Source organism: Sturnira hondurensis, unplaced genomic scaffold (genome assembly GCF_014824575.4).
Source record: "Sturnira hondurensis isolate 20B ecotype Veracruz unplaced genomic scaffold, ASM1482457v3 Scaffold0023357, whole genome shotgun sequence".
NCBI classification, from domain to species: Eukaryota; Metazoa; Chordata; class Mammalia; order Chiroptera; family Phyllostomidae; genus Sturnira; species Sturnira hondurensis.
In genome coordinates this window covers 4,377,062-4,402,868 of record NW_028095988.1, presented here as the reverse complement: position 1 = coordinate 4,402,868, position 25,807 = coordinate 4,377,062, and positions in this window count along the sequence as shown.

The window sequence follows — 25,807 nt, the reverse complement described above, 5'->3', positions numbered from 1 at the left end:
CGTTCTCCTGTGAAACTGTCCAGTACAGGGCTTTTGTGTGTTAGGAGATTTTTGATTACTGCTTCAATTTCATCAGCTGTTATTGGTCTGTTCAGGCTTTCTGCTTCTTCTTCATTCAGTTTTGGAAGATTATATTTTTCTAGAATTTGTCCATTTCACCTAGGTTTTCAAATTTCTTGGCATATAGTTCTCTATAGTAATCTCTTACTGTCCTTTGTATTTCTGTGTTATCAGTTGTAATCTCTCCTCTTTCATTTCTGATTGTGTTTATTTGGGTCCTCTCTCTTCTTTTCTTGATGAGCCTGCTTAAAGCCTTGTCAATTCCATTTCTCTTTTAATAAAACCAGCTCCTGAATTTATTGATCCTAGAATTATGTTTTAGTCTCTATGTCATTTAATTCTGCTCTGATCTTGGTTATCTCCTTCATTCTACTTGCTCTGGGCTGTCTTTGTTGTTGTTTTTTGAGTTCTTCTAGATGTAGGGTTAGGTTGTTTATTTGAAATGTTTCTATCTTTTTTAGGTAGGCCTGTATCATTATGAACTTCCCTTTCAGAACTGATTTTGTTGTGTCCCATAAGTTTTTGGTTATTGTGAGTTCATTTTCATTTATTTCCAGAAACTTTTTTGATTTTTTCCTTGATCTTTTTCTTGACCCATTCACTGTTTAATAGCATGCTATTCATTCTCCATGGGTTTCAGTATTTTTGTGTTTTCTCCTTGATGTTCCTTTCTAGTTTCAGGCCCTTGTGGATGGAGAAAATGCTTGATACAATTTCAATATTCTTGAATTTGTTGAGGCTTGTTTTGTGTCCTATCCAGTTGTCTATCTTTACAAATGTTCCATTTGCATTTGAAAAGAATGTGTATTTTGCTTCTGCTTTGGGATGAAAGGTTCTATATATATCAATGAAGTCCATTTGATCTAGGATATTGTTTAGTGCCACAATATCTTTGTTGATATTTTGTTGGGAAGATCTACCTATTTTTGACAGTGGGATGTTAAAATCCCCTACTATAATTATCCCCTAGTATAATTATATTGCTGTCAATATCTTTCCTGAAGTCACCCAAGATTTTCCTTATATATTTGTGTGCTCCTATGTGGGTGCATATGTTTATAATTTCTATGTCTTTTTGATGGATTCTTCCCTTGAGTATTATGAAGGATCATTCTGGGTCTTTTTTCATGGCCCTTGTTTTGAAGCCTATTTTGTCTGATATAAGTATTGCTACCCTGGCTTTTTTTCCCTATCCTCTTGCTTGGAATATTTTTTTCTAACCCTTCACTTTTAATCTGTATAGGTCTTTTGTCCTGAGATGAGTCTCTTGTAGGCAGAATATGTGTGGGTCATGCTTTCTTATCCATTCAGCTATTCTGTGTCTTTTGATTGAAGCATTTAATCCATTTACATTTAAGATTATTATTAATAGGTACTTATTCATTGCCATTTCTTTGTCCTGTGGTCCTCTCTCTCACTCTCTTTCTTCCTTTTCTTAAAGTCTTCCCTTTAGCATCTCTTGCAGAGCTGGTCGGGTGAAAGTGTATTCTTTTAGACTTCTTTTGTCTTGGAATTCCTTATTTGGCCTTCCATTTGCATTGAGAACATTGCCAGATAAAATAGTCTTGGTTGCAGACCTCCGGTTTTCATTACTTGGAATATTTCTTGCCATTCTCTTCTGGCTTGGAGCATTTCCATTGAGAAGTCAGCTGCTAATCTTATTGGGGCTCCCTTGTATGTTACTTCCTATTTCTCCTTTATTGCCTTTAGTATTCTGTCTTTGTGTTTGAAGTTTGCCATTTTAATTATGATGTGTCTTGAAGTGGGCCTCTTTGAGTTCCTCTTGATTGGGACTCTGTGTTTCCTGGATTTCTGTGACTTTTTCTCTCATCAAATTAGGGAAGTTTTCCATTATTACTTTTTTAAACAAATTTTGTGTCCCTTGCTCTTATTCTTCTCCTTCTGATATCCGTATTATGTGGATACTATTACATTTCACGTTGTCTTGCAGCTCCCTTACCACCTGTTTATTCTTTCTGAGTCTCTTTTCCTTTTATTGTTCTTTCTAGGTGTTTTTTTCTACCTTATCCTCCAGCTCTCTGATTTGACCCTCTGCTTCATCCAGGCTGTTTTTAATTCCTTCTAGTGTGTTTTTTATTTCTGAGAATTTATTGTTCACTTCCCTGTTTCCTGTTTATGGTTTCTATTTACTTTTTCATACTGCTGTAGTACTCACTCAGTTCCTTGTAGTTGTCTGTGAGTTCCTTGAGCATCTTTATAAGCATTATTTTGAATTCTATATCTGATAGTTTGCTCACCTTCATTTTGCTTAGCTTTTTTATTAAGGAATCTTCTATTCCTTTTGATTGCATTTTCTTTTTTTGTCTCCCCATTTTAGGTGACTTTTTTGTTTGTTTCTGCACTTCCTGATGTATTGCTTTGTTAGCTGTCTTTATAGGGTAATTTTCTATGGTAGGAATTATACGGGGTTCAGTGGTGTGGTCTCTTTGATCTCCAAGTCTGGGTACTCTAGGTTTGTCCTTCCTTCTGTTTGTGTGGGCTCTCTTTTGTACTTTGGTTTTTACCTTTTAGTGGTTCCTTTGTTGGTAGTTTCTCTCCTCCAGCAGGTATTCTGATGTTCACAGCTTCCACCTCTTCTTGTACATGATTAGTTGCAGGGGGTATGCAAAATAGATTAAGACAGTGAGAGAGTATTTTACAGAATTTAAAGTACCAGCAAGTAAAGAAGAGATAGGAGATTCCTTGGATAAGTAGAGCATTAACTATGATATTTCACCCAAGTAGCCACTTTTTATAAAAGGTGAAAGAGATAAGACTTTTATTAGAGGGGAGGAGGATTGTGAGCTGAATCCAGAAAACAGGGCACTTGTGCAAGGTTAGATGATGAAATATAGTGAGAGTAAAGGATAGACAGTAGGTATAGAGTGAGACAGAATAGAACTAGCCACAACAATAATAATGCTCAGAAATAAAGAGAAGTGGGCTAAGATCAGAGAGGGTTGCTGTGTAGTATATACAATTGTAGGGAACAACAATTATTTACAATAGTATTGGAATAACAATGATGTGACAAGAAATATATGATTTGGATAACCAGAATATAAAGTATCTGATCAAAAGTAGTGTGCCATTGGAACACAAGTGAAGTGAAAAAGGGAAAACGAAAATACAATAAAGAGAGAATAAAGAAAACCAGTCAAACAATACAATTAAACAGAGAAATAAAACAAGAAAAACTAAACATAAGGAAGAGAAATTGAAAAATGCTAATAAAATAAAAGTGCTAAAATAATGAAATAATAATAATACACACGAACAATAAAATGCCAGCTCTATGCGATAGCAAAGTGACTTTTGTCTCAGTTTCTCAATTTGGGGGTTAGCCTTGTGCTCCCCCTTTGGATCTATCTCTGGACTCTTCATAACTTCAAGTCTTATTGACCCACTTGGGGGAAGGACAAAAAGGGGGGAAATGAGACTTCTGCTGACTTTAAACCTTTTCAGCGAGTTCTGCTGGTCTTCCTAGATGCTGCAGGAAGACAGGGCTGGTCTTCATTTTTCTCCCTTTCTATGGTTTTTAGAGGATGGGGATCAGGTCTGGACCACAATATGCAGTAGCCCAGCCTCTGGCCCAGGTCCTCCGTGAGCCACCAGGCTCCAATCAGCCACTCAGTATCTGGGCGCACAGCATGAGTCAGGCTCTGGGTTCGCTGTTTCACTCAAGCACTCAGCCTCTGGGTGCACAGTGCAAGAAAATCTCAGGAACGTGGTTCCACTTCACCACTCAGACTCTGAATGAAGTTCAAATAACCCTCAGGGCAAGCCAGCCACTGTTTGAGCTGCACAGGGTTCTTAACAAGCAGACGGTTTTTCAAACAGCCCAACTTCCCAAAGAGTCCAGAGTCTATCCAAGTCAGGGTTCAATACAGCCCAGCTCCTCCTTCCTACAGATGTCACCCAGCACCTCAATTTCTCTGGTGCCAGAGTCCACAGCCCCAGCAGAAGTGTAGCACCTCTGTGTAAATTGAAAAGACACCAGCATTCAGATTGCTTGTCACTACCAAACCCAATAAGCAATGGCAGAGGTTGAATCTTTATGGATGTTTTATTCAGATGGCTGGCGATCTGAGGAGATGGTGGGTTCATATCCTAACATACCATCTTGCCCTCTCTTTCTAGGCCAGATTTTGTTACACCAGGGAACAAGGTGAGGTGAGGGCTTTGAGATTCCAGGAGGATTAGGTGAGAGAAGCTGCAACATTCCTGCCCAGTTAGCTGTTCCCAGGGGAGATGATCATCTGTCTCTCCCTGGAACACAAAGGTCCAGATGCCTCCAGTTGACCCCAGGCTATAATCTTTAGAAGGAGGTCAGCTTTTTTCCCAGGAACCAGGGGGTGCCTTATCTGTAGTTTCTGAAAGAAAAGCTTTAACATACACATTCTTGCTAGACTTAGAACCTCTTACCTTAAGCTAAAATTTTTGCAAGTCTTGAGTCTCCCATCATTCCCCACAGTTAGAATTAAACCATCTCGTTTCTATGAGATCAGAACTTAGCATTGGACTGTCCGGTGTGGGGCTTAGGAATACACCTAATTGCTGACCTATATAAGGAGGCACATTGTATGCAACAATAAGCTATGATACTGAAGAAAATGACAGGGATAAAAACAATAAATGTCCCTCAAAGACCAGGTGTACTAGGCAGCCAGGAGGTTAGTCTACGCAAGTCAATACCAAAGAATCCCTTTCTCTGTTTTTTTTTTATATTGGACATATATTATTTACTTGCTTTACTTTATGCTCTGTGATCTGTGGACTATCAGTTCAGTTAAAACAACAGAGTCCTTTAAATTCTTCACATCCATGATTATGCCTTAAAAGAAGGGAGTCTATAGCTACATGACTTTCTAGTACTGCTTCTCTGGCTTGTCCAAGTTCTTGACTAATGGCACTGATGGCTTGCAAGGTGGCATTCAAAGCTTTTGCCACAGCCCAGGCTAATCTGCTTATTTCTACATTCAAATAAGTTACCATGGTTGGCATTACAAATATAGTTAGAGACACATATTCAGGAGGGCTAAAAAGTATAGGTCACTGATGCAATCGGGTGTAAGGGAGAGATCCCGTCAGAGCCGGGTCAAGTGGGGCTTCTGAGGCATAAACACTCAGTCCTCCCAGAGAGCATGGACCCCCGGAGCTGTTTTCTGGAACATAGGAATAGGCATTCCACAAATCAGAAACCACCCTGTTGGCAGTTTAACATGAGTATAAGCATAAGATACATCAGTGATGGTGGTGACATTCATTTCCACACCTGCTGAGAGCACAAGGCAGTTTTAGCACAGTGGACAAAAGTTGCACACTCTCTAGCTGGTGTACATTAGTGACCTTTAAGGAAAACATTTCCCTGTCCTTTTAGTCTCCATGGTCCTCAATGATAAAGATCAGAGTAGGTCATTTCCTTTTCAATACACTTAAACACTGTATAATTTCTAAGGCTTTCCAAAAGAGTACAGACACCTATAAGACATAAAGTATTGTTCAACATAAGTTTGTTCAACATAAGTTCCTCCTGCTAAAAAGCAAAAGTCAGAATTATTCAGAACAATTTTTGCTAAATATACCCAAATATTTTCATCTTGTTTGAACAGAATAAGTTGTCCATAACAAGGGGTTAAACAAGAGGTAAAGAAAAGAACATAAGTCATTGTTTTTCAAAGATGACTTTCAGATCTTCCTCCAGTGCTTTCTTTATTCTGGTGTAACGAGTCCAAGGTTTTATTTCCACCAGTTTCACCATGGTGGGGGTGGTGAGGAGTATGTCCCAAGGTCCAGTCCACTTTCCTCCTAGTTGGCTTTTTGGAGATGTTGTCACCCAAATCTTGAGTAGAACCTTGTCTCCAGGCTCAAAGGAATGCAGCAAACCTGTGGGGGAGAGAAGGCTGTAATACAGGCAAGGTCATTCATCACAGCTAAGGTCTGACTTGAATGTTGTACATATTTCTTTACCTTCAGTTTTTTTTCTATATACATATCTCCCACCCCAATTATGACCTGAAAGGGCCACCTGTACACAATTTCATAAGGACTCAAGTGAATCCCATTTCAAAGAGCCACCCTTATCCTGAGCAGGCCAATAGGCAAAGCTTGATCCCAATGGAAAGAAGTTTCTTGACACAGCTTTGCTATATTTTTCTTCAAGGTGTGATTCATCTTCTCTACCTCCCAGAAGCCTCAGGTTTTCATGCCATATGGAGTCTCCACTTGGTTACTAAAATTTACTAACATTCTGTGTAATTTCTGAAACAAAAGGAAGTCCATTATCAATCTGGATGCTGTCAGTGAGGCCAAAGTGAGGGATTATTTCCTTCAGTATAGCTTTCACTGCCTCCAAGGATTTCTGTGAGGATAAGTTTCTATTCATTCAGAAAAAAAAAGTGTCAACAAAGACTAACAAACATTTCCACTCTCAAACCCTTGGCATCTGAGTAAAGTCTATTTGCCAGTTCTCAAGTGGCCACTGGCCTTGGTATTGCTTCCTTTCTCTCCTTTGATGGGGATCTGTCTTGGGGGTGTTCTTCTCACACACAGAACATCTAGCAATTACTTTTCTTAGGGCTTTAGGACTTCCAGGACCTGTGAGCCACAGTTTGACATAGGTGGTTAATGTATCTCTTCCACAGTGTGTGGCCTCATGCAAATACTTCACAACTGGCTCCACTACATGTTCAGGAAAACAGTATAGCTCGTTTCTTATTCTTTTTCCATCCCCTATCAGGACCTTCTTCATTAAAACCCCATCCCTTTGCTTTCTCTAAGCTTGCAGTCTAATATTCAGGGTCGAATTGTGACAAGTCCAGAACAGGTACCAAAGGAATTATAAACATTCCTTTAGCAGCCTCTGTTGCTGCCCATTCAGCCAGACTGCTTCCTTTAGCCACTTTAGTGTCCTCTTTTTGATGCCCCAGGCAGTGCATAACTGCCATCTGTAAAGGTACCTGAACAGCCTCTAATAATTTTTAAGTTTCTGCTGTATGCTTAATCTCCTTTTTATTTGGAGGTTAACAGTTCTTTTTCTTCCCAGATGAAACCATGTGCATGCAAAATCAGGAAACCTTACCTTGAGTTGATACACACATTCACTCTCTTTCCATGCAACAACTCCAGTACCCTCATCAGTGCAATCAGTTCAGCTTTCTGAGCAGAGGTTCCTGGCAGCAAGGCCTTGACCTCCACTACTCCTTCAAGACCCACAGCTGCAAGCCCAGCCTTTCTGCTTCCTTTGTCCATATAACTGCTTCCATCTGTATAGAGAGTTCAGTCTGCTTCTTCTAAAGGATGGTCCTGTAAATCACTTCTGCTAGAATACACTTAATCAGTTATTTCAGCACAGTCATGTATTAGCACAGCTGAGTCAGGCTCCAGGAGAAGAGAGGGAGGGTTTAACTTACAGTTTTGAGGAACACATTGGGATTGTCAAGAAGAATGGCTTGGTGCCTGTCCCTTCTTCCAGCAGTGGCCATATATTTCCTTTTTGCTCCAGCAAGCTCAACACTTGATGAGGTGCACAAAAGGCAATGGGGTGCTCCAAGGAAAACTTTTTCAGCTTCCTGCAAGAGCTCACAGGTAGCTGCCACTCTCAAGCAGGCTGGCCACACCTGGACAGTGTGATCTAATTTCCTTGACAATTATGCAATGGGCTGCAAATGCCACTAAGCCTTTGGGTGAGGAATCCTAGGGCAATGCCCTGTCTCTCACATACGAATCATTGAAAGGGCTTCAGTAGGTTTGAAAGCCCCAAGGCTGGTGCTGAAGCCAGGTGCACCTCCAGGGACTCAGAAGCCTGGATGAGCTTCTTCATTCTAAAGAGCTATATTCTGTTCTCTTCAGAGCCTCACATAGTGGTTTAGCAGTGAACCTATAGTTGGGAATTTAAATGCAGTAGTCACTTGCCATCCCCAGGGATCTCCTTAACTGTTTCCTGGTGTTGGGAGGAGTCAGACTTTTGTTGTGTGGTCTGCACCATACTCAGACTTTCCTGCTCAGGGACGCCTTTCTCAATTCCCTCAAGGAGGCATCTCTCATAATGCTCTTAGAGAGGAAGGCCATCCCCATTCGGGACCTTATTGGGTTTGGTCAGAGGTATTGCCCTGGGAAGTCCCAGAACCCCATGTGGATTTTCTTTGTGCAACCTCCGAGTCTCTTCATTTGCCTTATCCAACACCAGCCTCTGCTCATCCCCTTTATTGAAGCAAAGAATTTAATAAGACTTGTATGTCTGCCCAATTGACATAATGAGCGGCAAAAACTGGCGCAAACAAACCAGTCATTTTAGCAGGATCATGTCCTTAAGAAGAGTTTGAGCTTTTCCAGTTTAATGGATCCAATGTAGAAAACAGAGTACATGCCCAATAATATCCAGCGGGCTGGCCCTCTGGCCCTACTCCCACTGAAAGTCTCCAAAAGGGATATTGCTCTGCCCTGGTAGGGGCTTTTCCTCCACCAGATTTGGTTCCTTGACCAATTTGAGACAGGGATGCCAGTTCAGGTGCACTTTCCCATTTCACTCATCTGAGTGGATCCCCTGGGGCTGTGGGAACTCTGACCAGTTTGCAGCAGCCATAGTATCTACATCTTCCTGGCCCCTCTCCTCTGAGCTTCTATCTTTCACACACAGATTCTCTTTTCTCTGAGCTATTAACTAATTTTCTTTCTTTTGTTTTTTTTTAAACTCTTCATCTTTATCATGTAAACTCAAAAAAAAAAAACCCTTCTAGATAAGGCATTTTGTCCCATTTCCCTGATTTTTGACCAAACAACTCTAGTTACAGTACTTTAAAGACCCATTCAGTGACCCGCACTCTCCTGAGTCTAAATTATACAGGACACAAACAGAGCAGTACTACAACAAAACAACATATGCTCTAGATATATGCTTGTAAGTGACTGGCCCCAAAGGGCAGCTCCGTGGAATGGAGGTTTTTTCCCCCATTCTACCAGACAGAGCTCCAAACAGAGGGTACCCAAAGCAAACAGACCTCTGTAACCCAGAAGGTACCTTTACCAGATGACCTAAGTCATGACATGGGATTTTAACCTGAACCAGAAAGTGCAACGATTCAATCAAATGTGATAAACAGTGAGAAGTGCTGGGAACAAGGGGGAAGAATCCCCAAGTGAAGTCACTTGGCAGCTGCTTGGAATTCTCAGAATCCAAACACCCCAGGCCTCTCACCTCAGGCAGCCAATGGGACAAATATCCAGACTTACCAGAGTCCCAAAGTCTGTCACGGAACAGAGTTGCCAAAATTTGTAATCAGAAAAGACATCAGCATTCAGGCTGCCTGTCACTACCAAACCCAATAAGCAATGACAGTGATAGAATCTTTATGGATGTTTTATTCAGATGGCTGGCGATCTGAGGAGATGGTGGGTTCATACCCTAACATACCATCTTGCCCTCTCTTTCTAGGCCAGACTTTTTACACCAGGGAACAAGGTGAGCTGAGGGCTTTGAGATTCCGGGAGGATTAGGTGAGAGAAGGTGCAACATTCCTGCCCTGGGCAGTTAGCTGTTCCCAGGGGAGATGATCATCTGTCTCTCCCTGGAACACAAAGGTCCAGATGCCTCCAGTTGTCCCCAGGCTGTAATCTTTAGCAGGAGGTCAGCTCTTTCCCCAGGAACCAGGGGGTGCCTTATCTGTAGTTTCTGAAAGAAAAGCTTTAACATACACATTCTTGCTAGACTTAGAACTTTTTACCTTAAGCTAAAATTCTGCAAGTTCTGAGTTCCCTATCATCTGTGTGTCTCTCACTTCCTCTCTATTCCCTCCAGCAAATTCCAGCATCCAGGTCCCTCCTGGTGCCAGGCTGCTCCCCTTGCTCTGGTAGGGGAGGTAGCTGGTGGTCTAACTCTCTTCCCCATATCCTGCAGCAGGCCCCGGGCTGGGGTGCCACAGTGGCCTAGGACCCTGNGATGCCTCCAGTTGTCCCCAGGCTGTAATCTTTAGCAGGAGGTCAGCTCTTTCCCCAGGAACCAGGGGGTGCCTTATCTGTAGTTTCTGAAAGAAAAGCTTTAACATACACATTCTTGCTAGACTTAGAACTTTTTACCTTAAGCTAAAATTTTGCAAGTTCTGAGTTCCCTATCATTTGTGTGTCTCTCACTTCCTCTCTATTCCCTCCAGCGAATTCCAGCATCCAGGTCCCTCCTGGTGCCAGGCTGCTCCCCTTGCTCTGGTAGGGGAGGGAGCTGGTGGTCTAACTCTCCTCCCCATATCCTGCAGCAGGCCCCGGGCTGGGGTGCCACAGTGGCCTAGGACCCTGCACCTTTCCCAGGGACCTTACCATCCCAGCACATTCTCCTCACTGTCTGTTTTTCAATGTCCTCTACAATTTTTGGCCTCCAAACTTCATATAAACTGGGATTCCATCGACTGTTCACTCTGTTCCTCAGAAGTATTCCTAGGTGTTCCAGCTGGCACAGGGAGAACTGGGCTCCACTCCCACCTACCTCACTGCTATCTTCAACACTCTTAAATTCCAGACTTTTAAAAAAATTAATTATCTACATAAATTAAGAAGATGAAAGAGGGTTTTTTTTTTTTCAGACTCATCCCTCCATCTCCCTCACTTTTGACAACCATCAGCTTGTTCTCTAAATCTATGGGTCTGTTTCTGTTTTATTTACTCATCACTTTTGTTTGTTTACACTCCACATGTAAGTGAAATCATATGGTAGTTATCTTTCTCTGTGTGCCTTAATTCACTTACCATAATAACCTCTAGGTTTATGTAAATGGCAAGGTTTTGTATTTTTTATTGCTGAATAATATTCCATTGTGTACATGTGCATGTGTATTACTCAGCAATAGACAAACAGATAAAGAAGATATGGTATATATACATACATATACATTCATCTATTGATGGACATCTAAGTTGCTTACATATCTTGGCTATTACTAGTAATGCTACAAAGAACATGGGGTTGCATATATATTTTCAAATTAGTGTTTTCATTTTATTTGGATAAACACCCAGAAGTGGAATTACTGGGTTGTATGGTAGCTCTGTTCTTAATTTTTTTAATATAATCTATTTTGACTTATTTTTTCTTTTTCATGTTTTTTTAAAGATTTTATTTATTTATCTTTAGAGGGGAAGGGAAGGAGAGAGGGAGAGAAACATCAATGTATGGTTGCCTCTGGTGCGTCCCCTGCTGGGAACTGGCCTGCAACCCAGGCATGTGCCCTGACTGGGAATCGAACCGCAATTGCGTGGTTCATAGGCCCGCACTTAATCCACTGAGCTACACCAGCCAGGGCAGAACGTTCTTTCATATATCTATTGGCCATCTGTATGTCCTTTTTTGAGAAATGTCTCTTCAGGTCCTTTGCCCATTTCTTAATTAGATTGTTTGTTTTCTTGGTGTTGAGTTGTGTAAGTTTTGTATATATTTTGGAAATTCACCCCTTATCAGATACATCATTGTTGAATATGTTCTCCCATACAGTGGGATCCCTTTTCATTTTTTTAATCATTTCTTTTGCTGTACAGGAGCTTTTAGTTTGATGTAGTTCCATTTGTTTATTGTTTTATTTATTTCTCTTACTCTAGGAGACATATCAGGAAAAATATTGCAATGAGAGATGTCTGAGATTTTATTGCCAATGTTTTTTCTAGAAAGTTTTAATTTTGTGACTTACATTTAAGTCTTTTATTCACTTTGAATTTACTCAGGAGTAAATTTCTCTTGTGTATGGTGTAAATTGGCGGTCTAGTTTAATTATTTTTGTAGGTATCTGCCCAATTTTCCCAACACCATTTATTGAAGATAATTGTCTTTACTCCATTGTATTCTCTTGTATTTTTTGTCAAATATTAATTGACCTTGTAGGTGTGGGTTTATTTCTGGCCTCTCTCTTCTGTTCCATTGGTCTATACGTCTGTCCTTATGCTGTTTTGAGTACAATGACCTTGTAGTATAATTTAATATTAGGTATTGTGATCCCTCCAACTTTGTTTATCTTTCTCAAGATTGCTGAGGCTATTCGGGGTCCTTTGGGTTCCATATAAATTTTTGGAATATTTGTTCTAGATCTGTAAGATATGCCCTTTGTATTTTAATAAAAATTGTCTTAAATGTTTAGATTGATTTGGGTAGTATGTACATTTTAAAGATGTTAATTCTTCCAATCCATGAACATAGTATATGCTCCCACTTATTGGTATTACTGTTATTTGCTCTGAATTGCTCTGAAGATATCAATTAAATCTATGTGATCTAGTGTGTCACGTAAGGCTACAGTTTTCTTGTTGATTTTTTGTCTGGAAGATTTATCCTTTGATATCAATGGGGTGTTATAATCTCCTACTATGACTGTATTACCACCAGTCTCTCCCTTTATGTCCATAAAGATTTGCATTACATACTTAGGTGCTCCTATGTTAGATGCATAAATATTTGCCAGAGTTATATCCTCTTGCTGGATTGTTCCTTTTATGATTATGGTGTGTCCTTCTTTGTCTCTTACCATGAGCATTTATTTTAAAGTCTACTTTGTCAATTATAAGTATTGATAACCTGGCTTTTTTTTTTCATTTCCATTTGCATGAAATATCTTTTCCTATGCCTTTATTTTAGTCTCTGTGTATCTCTCATTCTGAGGTGGATTCGTGTAGACAACATATATATATATAGGTTTTACTTTGTTAAATACATTTAGCTTCCTTATATCTTTTGATTGGAGCATTTAAACCATTTACATCTAAAGTGATTATTGATAGGTATGGATTTATTGCCATTTTATTGCCCTTTAAAAGGGTGTCTGTGTCTCCAGTGGACTCCATCTCTCCTGATGAACCGAAACCCTGCTGCTTTTCACAGCTGGGTGCTGTGTGGGTACCTCTTCCTGGCTCTCATGTTCTGGACTAGGAAACCCAGCCTATGGCTTAGGCTTTGCACCTCTCAGGGGAAACTTCCCACAGCTGAAATGTCTCTCCAGCACCTCAGCCACTACCCATAGGAGCAGGGTCAGCCCCTTTTTGCATCTCTGAACTTCCTACCAGTCTCAACATGGCTTCTTCTGCAAATCCTTGATTATGGACTTCTCTTCAGCTAGTCTTGAGTTGGTTACTCAGAGTGATTGTTCCCCAATTTAGTTGAATTTCCAGTTTGGTCCTGGGAGAAGTTAAGTACAAGATCCACCTACTCCACCACCATCTTAATTGGATTGTGTTTTTTATGTTAAGTTGTGTGAGTTCCTCACATATTATTGGATATTAACTTTTTATTGGAATGTGGATATCTTCTCCCATTCACTAGGTTGTCTTTCTTGTTTTGTTAACGGTCTCTGTACAAAAACTGCTTATTTTAATGCAGTCCCCTTTGTTTTTTTCTTCTGTTGCCCTTGCCCAAAGGGAAAAAAGGGGAAAGATCAATGTAAAAGAGTTTATTGCCTATTTTCTCTTCTAGGAGTTTTATGGTTTCAAGTCTTATATTTAATTCTTTAATCCATTTTGAGTTTATTTTTGTATATGGTATAAAAAGGTGATCTAGTTTAGTGCTCTTCCTCCTGGGAGCATACCTTTCTTTCTTCTTAGGTGTGCATCTGCAAAACTCGAAGGATTCCTACAAGACTTGCAACCAGGAGAACAACATGCCAGCTGGTCCTGGGCTAACCCCCTGAACCTGTCTCCAAGGCCCCCTTTTCTCTGACTTTCTAGTGAGCCAAAGCAGACTTGCATAGGCTGTCTTGAGTGGCTTCTTTTATCCTAAGCCCTTCCTTGTTTCACTGTCCTCAGCTTTAGTAAGTGTACTCTTTTTTAAAAATATATTTTATTCATTATACCATTACAGTTGTTGTTCTATTCCCCCCCTTCATTCCCCTCCACCCTGCACACCCCCTCCCCCACCATTTCCCCCTTTAGTTTATGACCACGTGTCTCAAGTTCTTTAGATTCTATATTTCCCATACTATTCTTGCCCTCCCCCCATCTATTTTCTACCTACTGTCTATGCTATTTTCTGTACCTTCTCCCCCCTTCTCCTCCTCCCACTCCCCTGTTGCTAACCCTCCATGTGTTCTTCATTTCTATGGTTCTGCTCCTGATCTAGCTGTCCTCTTGGTTTGATTGTGTTTTAGGTGTGGTTGTTGATAACTGTGAGTTTGCTGTCCTTTCACTGTTGACATTTTTCATCTTCTTTTTCTTATATAAGTCCCTTTAACATTTCATATAATAAGGGCTTGGTGATGATGAACTCCTTGAATTTGACCTTATCTGAGAAGCACTTTATCTGCCCTTCCATTCTAAATGAAAGTTTTGCTGGATAAAACAATCTTGGCTGTAGGTCTTTGGATTTCCTGACTTGGCATACTTCTTTCCAGCCCCTTCTTGCCTGGAAGGTCTCTTCTGAGAAATCAGCTGACAGTCTAATGGGAACTCCTTTGTAGGTGACTGTCCCCTTATCTCTTGCTGCTTCTAGGGTTCTCTCCTTCATTTTGGTCTTGGCTAATGTAATTATGATGTGCCTTGGTGTGTTCCTTCTTGGGTCCAACTTCTTTGGGACTCTCTGAGCTTCCTGGATTTCCTCGAGGTCTATTTCCTTTGCCAGACTGGGGAACTTCTCCTTTATTATTTGTTCAAATATGTTTTTCACTAATGGCTGTTTCTTTTCCCCTTCTGGTACCCCTATAATCCGGATATTGGAACGTTTAAAGATGTCCTGGAGGTTCCTAAGCCTCTCCTCATTTTTTTGAATTCTTGTTTCTTTATTCTTTTCTGGTGGGATGTTTTGTTCTTCCTTCTGGTCCACTCCATTGATTTGAGTCCTAGTTTCCTTCCCATCACTATTGGTTTCCTGTGCATTTCCCTTCATTTCAATTAGTTTAGCCTTCATATGTTCCTCTAATTTGTGACTATAATCAACCAGTTCTGTGAGCATCCTGATCACCAGTATTTTGAACTGTGCATCTGAGAGGTTCGCTATTTCTTGGTCGCCTAGAGTTATCAGCTCTGGGGCTTTGAGTTCTTCTTGAGCCATATTTTGGACTGTTCGTGCCTGTTACATATGAGGAGCAGAGCCCTAGGTGTTCACCAAGGCGGGGCAACTCGGTCACTGGGTTGTGGAGGCAGGGTCAAAGGAAATCAATGGCAGTCCCCTCTGCCTCCTCCTGCCGCCAGGGCTGCCTGGTCCGGCACGAATGTCCGACCTTGATCAGCCTGCCCCACACCCTCACTGGGTTCGCCGCTGGGGCCTGTGCGATTCACTGCTGGGGCCTTTGGGGTCTGTCTCACTGCTCACACCTCTGCTGGTTTATCTGTGCGTGAATGTGTGACCATGGTCCGCCTTCCCCGCACCTCACTGGGTCCGTGATGCCACCCCGGCTGCCTGGGTGACCTGGGTTGGGGGATCTTTCTTGCCCGACCCTGCTCCGCTGCTGGTTCCGCCTCTCTTACCGGTGCCAGTTGAATGGTTCGTTGTTGTTGAACTTCCGTACAGTTCAGTTTTCCATTCTTTGGCTGTGTCTTTGTTTACTAAACCTTTGTTGTATTCAAACTTGGTTGTGGGAGAAGGCACAGTGTTCCCACCTACGCCTCCATCTTGGCAGAAGTCTCGAGGCTCTCAGTAAGTGTACTCTTGAAATAAAGAAGGTGGTCTAGTTTAATTTTTTGCATGTATCTGTCCAGTTTTCCCAACATCACTTATTGAAGAGACTGTCTTTACCCGATTGTATATCTTTGTCTCCTTTGCCATAGATTAACTGACCATGTAAGTGAGGATTTAATTCCAGGCTCTCTTTTCTGCAACACTGATCTATATATCTGTTCTTATGCCAGTACCATGCTATTTTTAAAGTCCAGACTCTTAATATTATACTACTTGGTGTCCTTGAAGAATTTTTCTTTAAAAACAGCCATAAAGGTTTAAGCTAAGCTTGAAGCAGGTGCCTACTTCCAAAATGGTAATTTTGTGTCTTGGACATTAATGAGAATTTGAGATTTTATTTCACTCCCATAAAGGCATGCAGGTGAAAATTAGCTTGTTATAACTAAATTGCTTATCAACTCATTTGAGGAGTCATTTTCCTTGAGTATTCTGGGAGGAATTTAAAAAAAATCAAAGTGCACAAAATAAACTAAAAACCATTTTGATTGCCAGAAATTGTATGCAAAATTTTTTAAGATTCAGTTCAGTCATGTTGTTCATTACCTTACTTATTATTGTGGCATCACCAATGTGTGTCCCTGCATTTGGAGTTACTCTTAACCAGAAAGAGCCTCTGATTTCTATGTAAACACTTCATGCCAAAAGACAGTAATTAAGAAAAGCAAACAAGACAAGCATTTGTTTCAAACACCAACTTGGAGAAGAGGAATGTTAACATAAACATATCATAACTTTGATCTACCATATTTTTCAGACTATAAAACGCATTCTTTTACCCCACCAAATTTGGAGGAATAATGGTTGTTAATACTGCTGTTGAGTTCTGTTTACATTTGCATTGGTGAACTATGTTATTTATGTTATTAAATATTTTACCACATGTTTTGCTTCAAAAAAATTTTTCCCATTTTCTTCCATTAAACTATAGTTGCATCTTATGGTATAAAAAATGGTATATTAGAACATTATATCTCATAATGGCTACAAGTATATTTTGGGTACTTCTTGCTAAAATCATGCAGTTACCCAACAGGAATGGTATCATTCCAAATCACTTCTGTTACTAAACCTACTTATTTTACAAACAACCCTGAAACAAGAAACCTGAAGTTACTGTTTTGGACGATGTTTCCTGCTACCAGGAGGTAATGCATTTGACTTAGAAAAAAACAATAAAAAATAACACTGATCCACAGTTAGATTAATAATTTAAATTTAAGAATTCATGCAAATGAGACATGGAGAAAAAGAATTATCTTTGGTACCAAACAACAACCATTTGTCCTAAAATGTATTTTGATTTAAGTTCAAAAATTGATGCAAGAGGACTGGTCAGGCAAATGAACATAAGGAATGTTTTAGTGTGCACAGTGAAAATTTCACTTATAAATTTATCAGTGTCCCTGGCCGAGTTGCTCAGTTGGTTACAGCGTTGTCCCACTAGACCAAGCCAAGGTTGTGGTTCGATCCTTAGGTGGGGCACATACAAGCATCAACCAATGAATGCATAAGTCAGTGAAACAACAAATTGATCTCTCTCTCTCTAAATCTATAAATAAAAATTTTATTTTTTTAGAGTTTATTTATTTATTTTTAGAGAGTGGGAAGGGGGAGAGAAAGGGAGGGAAAAAAACTTCAATGTGTGAAACATTTATTGGTCAACTCTCTCATACCCCCAACTGGAGACCAGGTCCACAACCCACGCATGCATCCTGACTGGGAATAGAACCAGCAACCCTTTGGTTTGCAGGCCAGCACTAGATCCAAAGAGCCACATCAGCCAGAACTATAAATAAAAGTTTTAAAAAATTATTAGCACTACTGATAGCATAGTAGATTCTTAACAAATATTTATTGATTATGACATCATACACTAATACTTTAAACATATTGATTTTGTACAATGTTCTCATTATGATTTGTACATATGAGGTGATCAATTAAATGAGTAGTTTGCTTTACAACCATGGGATGAAAACTTTGTAGCATTAATGCAATGATTAGAGGTATTAAGTATATTCTGAAATATTTAAAAATTGCTAAGGACCACAGAAGAAAACCTAAGGAAGAGACAAGGGGAGGATAAGAGGCTAAAAAATCCCATTAAAGGAGGAAGTGAAAAGAACAAATCTGAGGTAAATATAGTAGCAGCAATAAGAACATAAGGACAGTAAGAATAGTTAAGAATAAAGTTAGTTGGGAGAAAGATAATCTATTTTATGCTTTTAAATGTTTGTTTTAGGTTAGTGAAACAGTGTCTAGAAAATAAAATCCCATGGTGGCCTGTATTCTTAAGAGGTAACTAATTGTGACATATTTTAAACTGGATTGACCAATAGGGTAGCCACTAGCCACATGTGGCTAAAGAACAATTGATATGTGGCTGATACAAATTGAGGTGTGTTTTAAGTACAAAATACACACAGATTTTGTAGACCTAGCACCAAAAAATATGTCATTAATAATTTATTTGTGGATTACATGTTAAAATGATAATAGATATATTGAATTTAATAAAATAAATTATTCCAATTAATTTCACCTTTTCTTCTGATTTTTTTTTTAATGTGGCTATTTGAAAATTGAAAGCTATATATGGGTTAACATTTGTGCTGGTAGTACTGATCAGAGAGTTGCTGAAGGGAGAAGTATATGCCATGCTTACTTATTGTTTTTCCCTGTGTTTTAGTTGTTTTGGCATCATTGCACATAGTAGACTAGTGAGCGGAACAGAGGAAAAGCGGCACAGAAAGGACAGGACAAAGTATAGTAGGGGAGCCATTTGCTGCTCCTCTAGCGTAATCTCCAAAAGAAGCACATTTTTTGTAAGTCAGTAAGTTGACATTAGAGTTACACCTATAATGATGTTAAAAGATGTTGAAGAAAGAAATGTGAAGGCAATACTGAGAATCATAAAAGTGACACTTCTCCATCTACCAGCAGTACCAGCCTCCTCCCTGATCCTCCCCCCACCACACACATACTCTCATGCTCTGTCTCTAGGGTAGGTATCCTATTAGAGGAATCTGAGTTGACCTTCGATTAGACTTTTTGAATGGTTCCTTCTAGAAGTACACTTTTCATTGTACGACTCTGCTAGGTTTCTAAGTGGCAAGAAACAGTGTAATAAGAAGTTTCTCAGGGATGGTCACTAGTCAAGGGAGCAGATAGGTGAGGTGAACCAGGATAACGGGCAGAATATTGATAAGGATTGATAAGAAGAGTTTTAAAGGCAAACAAACAAACAAAGAAACAAAAACAAGTTTATCCTCAGGGTGAATAGACATTCAGGGAACTATTTGGTTATAAGAAGATCAGACTAGGATCTGCCAAAAGTATTAGTCAAGTATTTGCTTCAAGCGTGGGTAGGAGATGAGGACCAAGAAATCTGACTCATGAGAGGTGGAATGGGTTACCAGAAATTCAACATGGTTAACCCAGGAGAGGAATGAATTGTTGTAAATGACAATTTAGTTCAACAGTGTGTACTCATTCTAGGAAAATGCTGATGTAATAATGAATGCCATGCTGCAAGGCTAGGTTTATCAGCATTACTGTATAAGAAATATTGTTATTTCTGTAAATAATTTTCATTGGTATGTTTTGGGGGTTCAATCACTCTAACTTTAGAGGCATCAGTTTAGGGAGCAAAGAAACACAGGTTTGTGAAGTCTAATAGTACAGAAGTACCCCAACTTCATCAATCATCTCCCTCTTGATAGGCAGCTGTTTCTACTTAGGAGTGCTTCAAAATGCACTAACATGTTTATTTCTTTTAAAATATATTTTATAAATTATGCTATTACAGTTGTCCCATCTTACTCCTTTATTCTCCTCCATCCTGCACACAACCCCCACCCCCATTCCCCTAAACTAGTTCATGTCCATGGGTCGTACATGGACATATAAGTTCTTTGGTTTCTCCATTTCTTATACTATTCTTAACCTCCCCCTATTTTGTACCTACCATTTATGCTTCTGATTCCCTGTGCCTTCCCCGCCATTCTCCCTTTCCCACTCCCCACTGAGAACCCTCATGTGATCTCCATTTCTGTGATTCTGTTTTTGTTCTAATTGTTTGCTTAGTTTTTGTTTTGTATTTTTTTTTTGGTTCAGTTGTTGATAGTTGTGAATTTGTTGTCATTTTACTGTTCATATTTTTTTTCTTCTTCTTTTGCTTAGGTAAGTCCATTTCATATAATAAAATGCTCCTTTAACTTGACCTTACCTGAGAGGCACTTTATCTGCTCTTCCATTCTAAATGAAAGCTTTGCTGGATAGAGTAATCTCGGATGGAGCTCTTTGCCTTCCTTGGCTTCAAATACTTCTTTCCAGCCCACTTTGCCTGAAGAGTTTCTTTTGAGAAATCAGCTGATAGTCTGATGGGAATCCTTTGTAGGCAACTGTCTCCTTTTCTCTAAGAAAGGAGAGGCAACTGTCTTCTTTTCTCCTTTTCTTCTGCTTCTAAGATTCTCTCCTTATCTTTAATTTTGGCTAATGTAATTATGATGTGCCCTGGTGTGTGCTTCCTTGGGTCTAACTTCTTTGGGACTCTCCGAGATTCCTGGACTTCCTGGAAGTTTATTTCCTTTGCCAGATTGGGGAAGTACTCCTTCATAAATTTTTCAAGTAAGTTTTCAATGTTTTGTTCTTTCTTTTCTTCTTCTGGCACCCCTATGATTCAGATGTTGGAATGTTTAAAGTTGTCCCGGAGGTTCCTCAACCTATCCTCAATTTTTTTTTTTGAATTCTTATTTATATGTTCTGTTCTGGTTCAATGTTTATTTCTTCCTTCTGCTCCTAACTGTTGATTTGAGTTCTAGTTTCCTTCCCTTCACTGTTGGTTCCCTGTACATTTTTCTTTATTTCACTTTTCATAGCGTTTACTTTTTCCTCCATTTTGCAACCATACTCAACTATTTCTGTGAGCATCTTGATTACCAGTGTTTTGAACTCTGCATCTAATAGATTGGCTACCTCTTCACGATTTAGTTGTAGTTTTTCTGGGCAATAGTTTTCTCCATGCACCTGTCACATCTTAATGGGTGTAGCCTTAGGTATTCAACTTGGGTAGGGCAACCCATGTTGCTGAGTTTTAGTGCTGTATGTGGGGGAGGAATCCAAGAGGGAACAGTGCCACTTTCTCAGCTCTCAGCCAGGTTTCAGTCACTTCCTCTGCTAGCCACAAGCAAATTGGGCCCTTCTGGTGCTGATTCCTGGGTGGGTGGTTTTCTGTATGTTCTAGGACCCCGTGGGACTCTCCATAAAAACTTCCCTGTGAAGCTGGTAGTTTCTCCCTCTTCCTCAACCCCCACAGGTTTTTTCAGTCAGAGGTATTGAGGCTTTATTTTCCTGCACTGGAATCCTGGGTTGCTTGGTCTGTCTTGGTCCCCAGTTGCTCCTCCTGGTTTGTCCACATGCAAACGTGGGACAGCCCAGTCTGCCAGCCACTGCCTTGACCACCCTGGTCCTCCAGCCACTGCCATGTCGTGAGTCTTCTCCCCCCCACTGCCTGTCTCTGCCCCTCCTTCTGGTCTGGATGAATGTTTCTTCTTTAATTCCTTGGTTTTTAGACTTCCATACAGTTCGATTTTCTGTCAGTTCTGATCGGGTTTTTTGTTTGTTTGTTTTTAAATCTGTTGTTGTCCTTCTTTTGGTTATGTGAAGAGGCACAGTGTAACTACCTACACCTCCATCTTGGCTGGAAGTCCACTAACATGTTTATTTCTATAGGACAATTCCAAAGTTGAGATTTGGTCAAAAAGTTACTTTCCAGAAGAGTTGTAGCACTGCATGCTCCAATAGATAACAATGTGTATCTTACCATAAAACTCTACCAGTATTGGATGTTATAATTATTGTAATATTTGCCAATCCAGGAAAGGAAAATTAGTTTTTGGTAGTGTGATATTGAAATGAATATTTTTTATTTTTCCTTTCTCACTTTCTATTTAATGAATTACTTATTCATTTCTTTTGTCCATTTTTTAAATTTTTTGAAAAAATCAAATTATAGTCCTGGACAGTGTGCCTCAGTTGGTTGGAGCCTCGTCCTGATTCCTGGTCAGGGCACATGGCTAGGTTTCAGGTGCTATCCTAGTCAGGGCATGTATGATGTTTCCCTCTTTCATCAATGTTTTTCTCTCTCTCTGTCCCTCCCTTTCCTTCTTTCTAAAATCAATAAGCATGTCCTCGGGTGTGGATAAAAAAATCAAAATATAAAAAATTTTTACAGTAGAATTGTTAACCCTGTATCCTATTATTATAAATATTCCTTCACAGTCTCTCACTCATATTTCTATGTTTTATGGTGAAATTTGCCAAATATATACTTTAAAATTTAGTGTACTTGTATGTATTTGTAAGAGAGGAAAAGATTTTCCTCTAGCCTCTTATGTTTAGTACTTGGAATCCTGCAAATTAAACTAATGAAAGGAAGATTAACAGGAAAAAAGGCATAAACATTTTCTTTTTAATATTAAATGAGCAGGGGCCCACAGAAAAGAAGTGAAAACTCAAAGAAACAGGATTAAGAGCTTACATACCATTTTAACAAAGGGCAATAAATTGTGAAATGACTAGACAAGGGGAGATAGGTTAGAGCTTTTAGGAGCAGTAAATTGTGGGAAGATAAATACCTATATGGGGGCAATTAATGGTAGATAAAGCTATTTACTAAGACTTTTTATGCAGACTCCTTGGTGCCATGTCTATCTCTGGTGGTAAGGGAAGTTCTCTACCTCCTGGTACAGGAGAGAAGAGGAGGGCACCACAAAGAGTAATATGTGCCTCGCTTTTTGTTAGGTAGGGGAAGGGCAGAGAGTACTTCCTGTGTCTAGTTTTTTCTCAGTTGACTTTAACTCAAAATAATGTTTATGCTAAAGTGGCCTAGTTTGGGGGTGGCATATTCATCTTTTATTTTATGGGTTCTAAATTTTCTTCCTTTTTTAAGAAGCCTTTCTAAACTAAAGATACAGCTATTTTTCTAATATTTCTCCTAGTACATTTTTGTTACATACATTTATATTTAATCTATAATCCTTCTAGAATTTATTTATTTAAGAATAAATAAGAATTTATTTTGGCATATGGTGCAAGATAGAGATCTAACTTTGTATGTTCCATGTAGATAGCCAGTTATTAACATCTCTTATTAATTTATAAATGAAACATCTTTTCCTATTAAACTGAAATATCACCTTTATAATATATTAATATTCTATGTATAGTTGAATTTTTATGGATTCTATATTTATCTTTTTAAGCTAAAATGTTTTTCACTACTACTCTTTGATTACAGTAGCTTTGTGATAAGTCTTGCTGTTAAGGCAAATTATCTCCTCCAAGGCTCTGATAATCTTCTTTTTCTAAAATATCTTAATAGTTACATTGAAAATTATTGAAATCATTTACATTCTCCAATTACACTTTTAAAAAATATACGGTCCTGTATTTTCTTAAAAATTTATTTCTAAGCATTTTATTGTTATTGTCAATCATATGGGTTGTGATAAGGACCTTTCAAAGTAGATTCTAGAAACTTTTCCACCAAAGCACTTTGTATTGTGTCTTGCATGTGAGTTGATGACCATTGGTTCTGAGAGTGGTTTCAATTTGTTCTGTCCTGCATGTGGACTGAATAGAAAGAGGAAAGCAGGGATGAGAGGTTACATTAGCTATGATTCAAATTTTCTATGGATTTAGTTCTCTGCTAGTTCAGATTACTAGGGGTTATCAGAAACTAAATAGCATTCTTTGTCTTTTTTCTTCAATTTTTCCAGCTTTTATTGAGTGGGATACTCAGCAATGTATTTCACTTAATTAAAAGGTGTATTAGCTGTCAGAAAGTCCAATCTCATGACTAGATTTCTTAGATTTAAATATGTCCTCTAGTGAATATTTTTTTAAAAAGTTCTTAAGTCTATATTTACATAGGCGCCTTGATTTAGTCAGTGGATATTAATCTTCTTTGTTCATGAAATGTAGCATTACTTGACTACTGGTTGTATTCAAATACACCTATACTCACTCTGGGGGAAAAAAGGAATGACAGTGTGAGTAGTGTAATTAACCTGATATTCCACTTAATAACCACCAGCCCTAGGCAGCTGACACAGTCAAACCCGGCTAGTCATACAGGAAAAAATATGTCTGACTTTAAGGGATTCTTCACTGCTTTTGAGACATTAATCTATTATTGGTCTGGGCTGCTGGCCGATAACTTTGCCAACATTTTGGTGAAAGAGATCAAAGAATTCATTAAGGGTACTAAAGAAGTACTGACTAAAGAAAACTCACAGAACAACTATTTTGTTTAAACTTGCCTATATAGTTGTAATAAAAAATCATTATATTGGTTGGGGCAAAAGTAGATTCACAGTTGTAAGTATGCAAAACAGTTTATTATTGTATTATTATTTATTATTGTATTATTTTCCATACAAACAACAGTAAAACTAATTTTGCCCCACTATATATATATATAAATTGTGGGAAGATATATAATATATAATATATATATTACAGTACCTGGCAGAAGTATGGCCTGCTTGAGTGTGGCTGGTAAGGTAATAATATGGGCATAATAATTTATAGTTTTAACTTGAACATTTCACCTAAAATGTCATATGGTGTGCTTGAGTGTGCTATTGTTATGTTACAAAATTACATACTTATAATTTTGTAATAAAAAAGGGCATTATTTGTGCTGGACCCTGTACATTAGTATATTATAAAGATGGCATTTCAGTTTAATAGGGAAAAGGTAATTAATTTATAAAACAATAAGAAATGGCAATAACTGGATATCTATATGGAAGATACAAAGTTAGGTCTCTACCTTGCACACCATATGCCAAAATAAATTCTAGAAGAATTATAAATTAAATATATACTATATATATATATAGTATTCTATTACTGTTTTGGTGACTTTTCAAGGGCAGTTTGAGTATATCTAACTTTTGAATGCAGGTTAACTTAAAAATTTAATTTCTGTGAAGAATGAAACTTAATGGTGGGCAGATGCCAAGAATTATGAAAGACATAGAAAAATATATGACAGTTTCTGCCTTCAAGGAACTTGAAGAACAATATTTTTAAAATGTGGGGCATTAAATAATGTCAATAACACCATGAATGACAAAATGTGTGGCCATACTATCACTTTCTAGTTGTTAAATGAGTCCATGACAGAATGAGTGAACATAAACTATTCAAACATTATACATTTATTAAACCCAATTCTGTATCTAGAACATATTGCATTTTTAACAATCTTCTTTTAAAAACAATTAAAATTACAAGAGTAAAACAGACTTATTATTTGAAAAATTCAACTGGGTATAATGTAAAGGGTAAAAAGTCTCTTCCCATTCTCATTTACCAATCTGACTCCCAGAGATGACTCTTTACAAGTTTATGTATCCATCCAGAAACTTGTGTGCATACAAAGACACAGACTTGAAAAGAACTACACTGTATATAGTCTTCCTAAGGCTCAATGTTTTTCATTTGACTACCTATACTATTTTTCATAATTTTTAGTGTCTGCAGTGTCAGTGTATCAGATCCTAAAGTCACAACTTAATCATTTCTTTATTGATAGACATTCAGAGTATTCTATTTTCCACTGTTAAAAATAGTACAGCAGTTAATAGTTTTATAAAAAACCTTGTGTCAAATTATCTGTAAAATAAATTCCCAGATATCTAATTAATCCTTCAAATTGCAGTTTTGATGGAGGTAGGAAGTGTTCTATCATGACTTGGTTTGAACTGACCAGTTTAAGTAAATCAATGCTCATTAGACATAAGGATGAACTGGCAGCAACCTTAAGAGTAGTTCTTTAGTGCTTTGTTTTTTCTTTAACCTACGGACATGTTCAGTCCTTCCTTTCTTAAAGTTCTTACACATATTCCTTCAGAAGCTTGAGATGTTTGGATAAAGAATATATTGAGCAGTCCTTGGGAAAAGAAAATAACGCTGTTTCCCAAGAATCTCACAGGACAACTTGTAAAATCTCTCATCGGAAGAAAAAAAAAAGATTTGTCGCTTTTTAACACTCGTCCTCAAATATTTTATTGGAGACCAGTACTGCTCCTACAACTTATT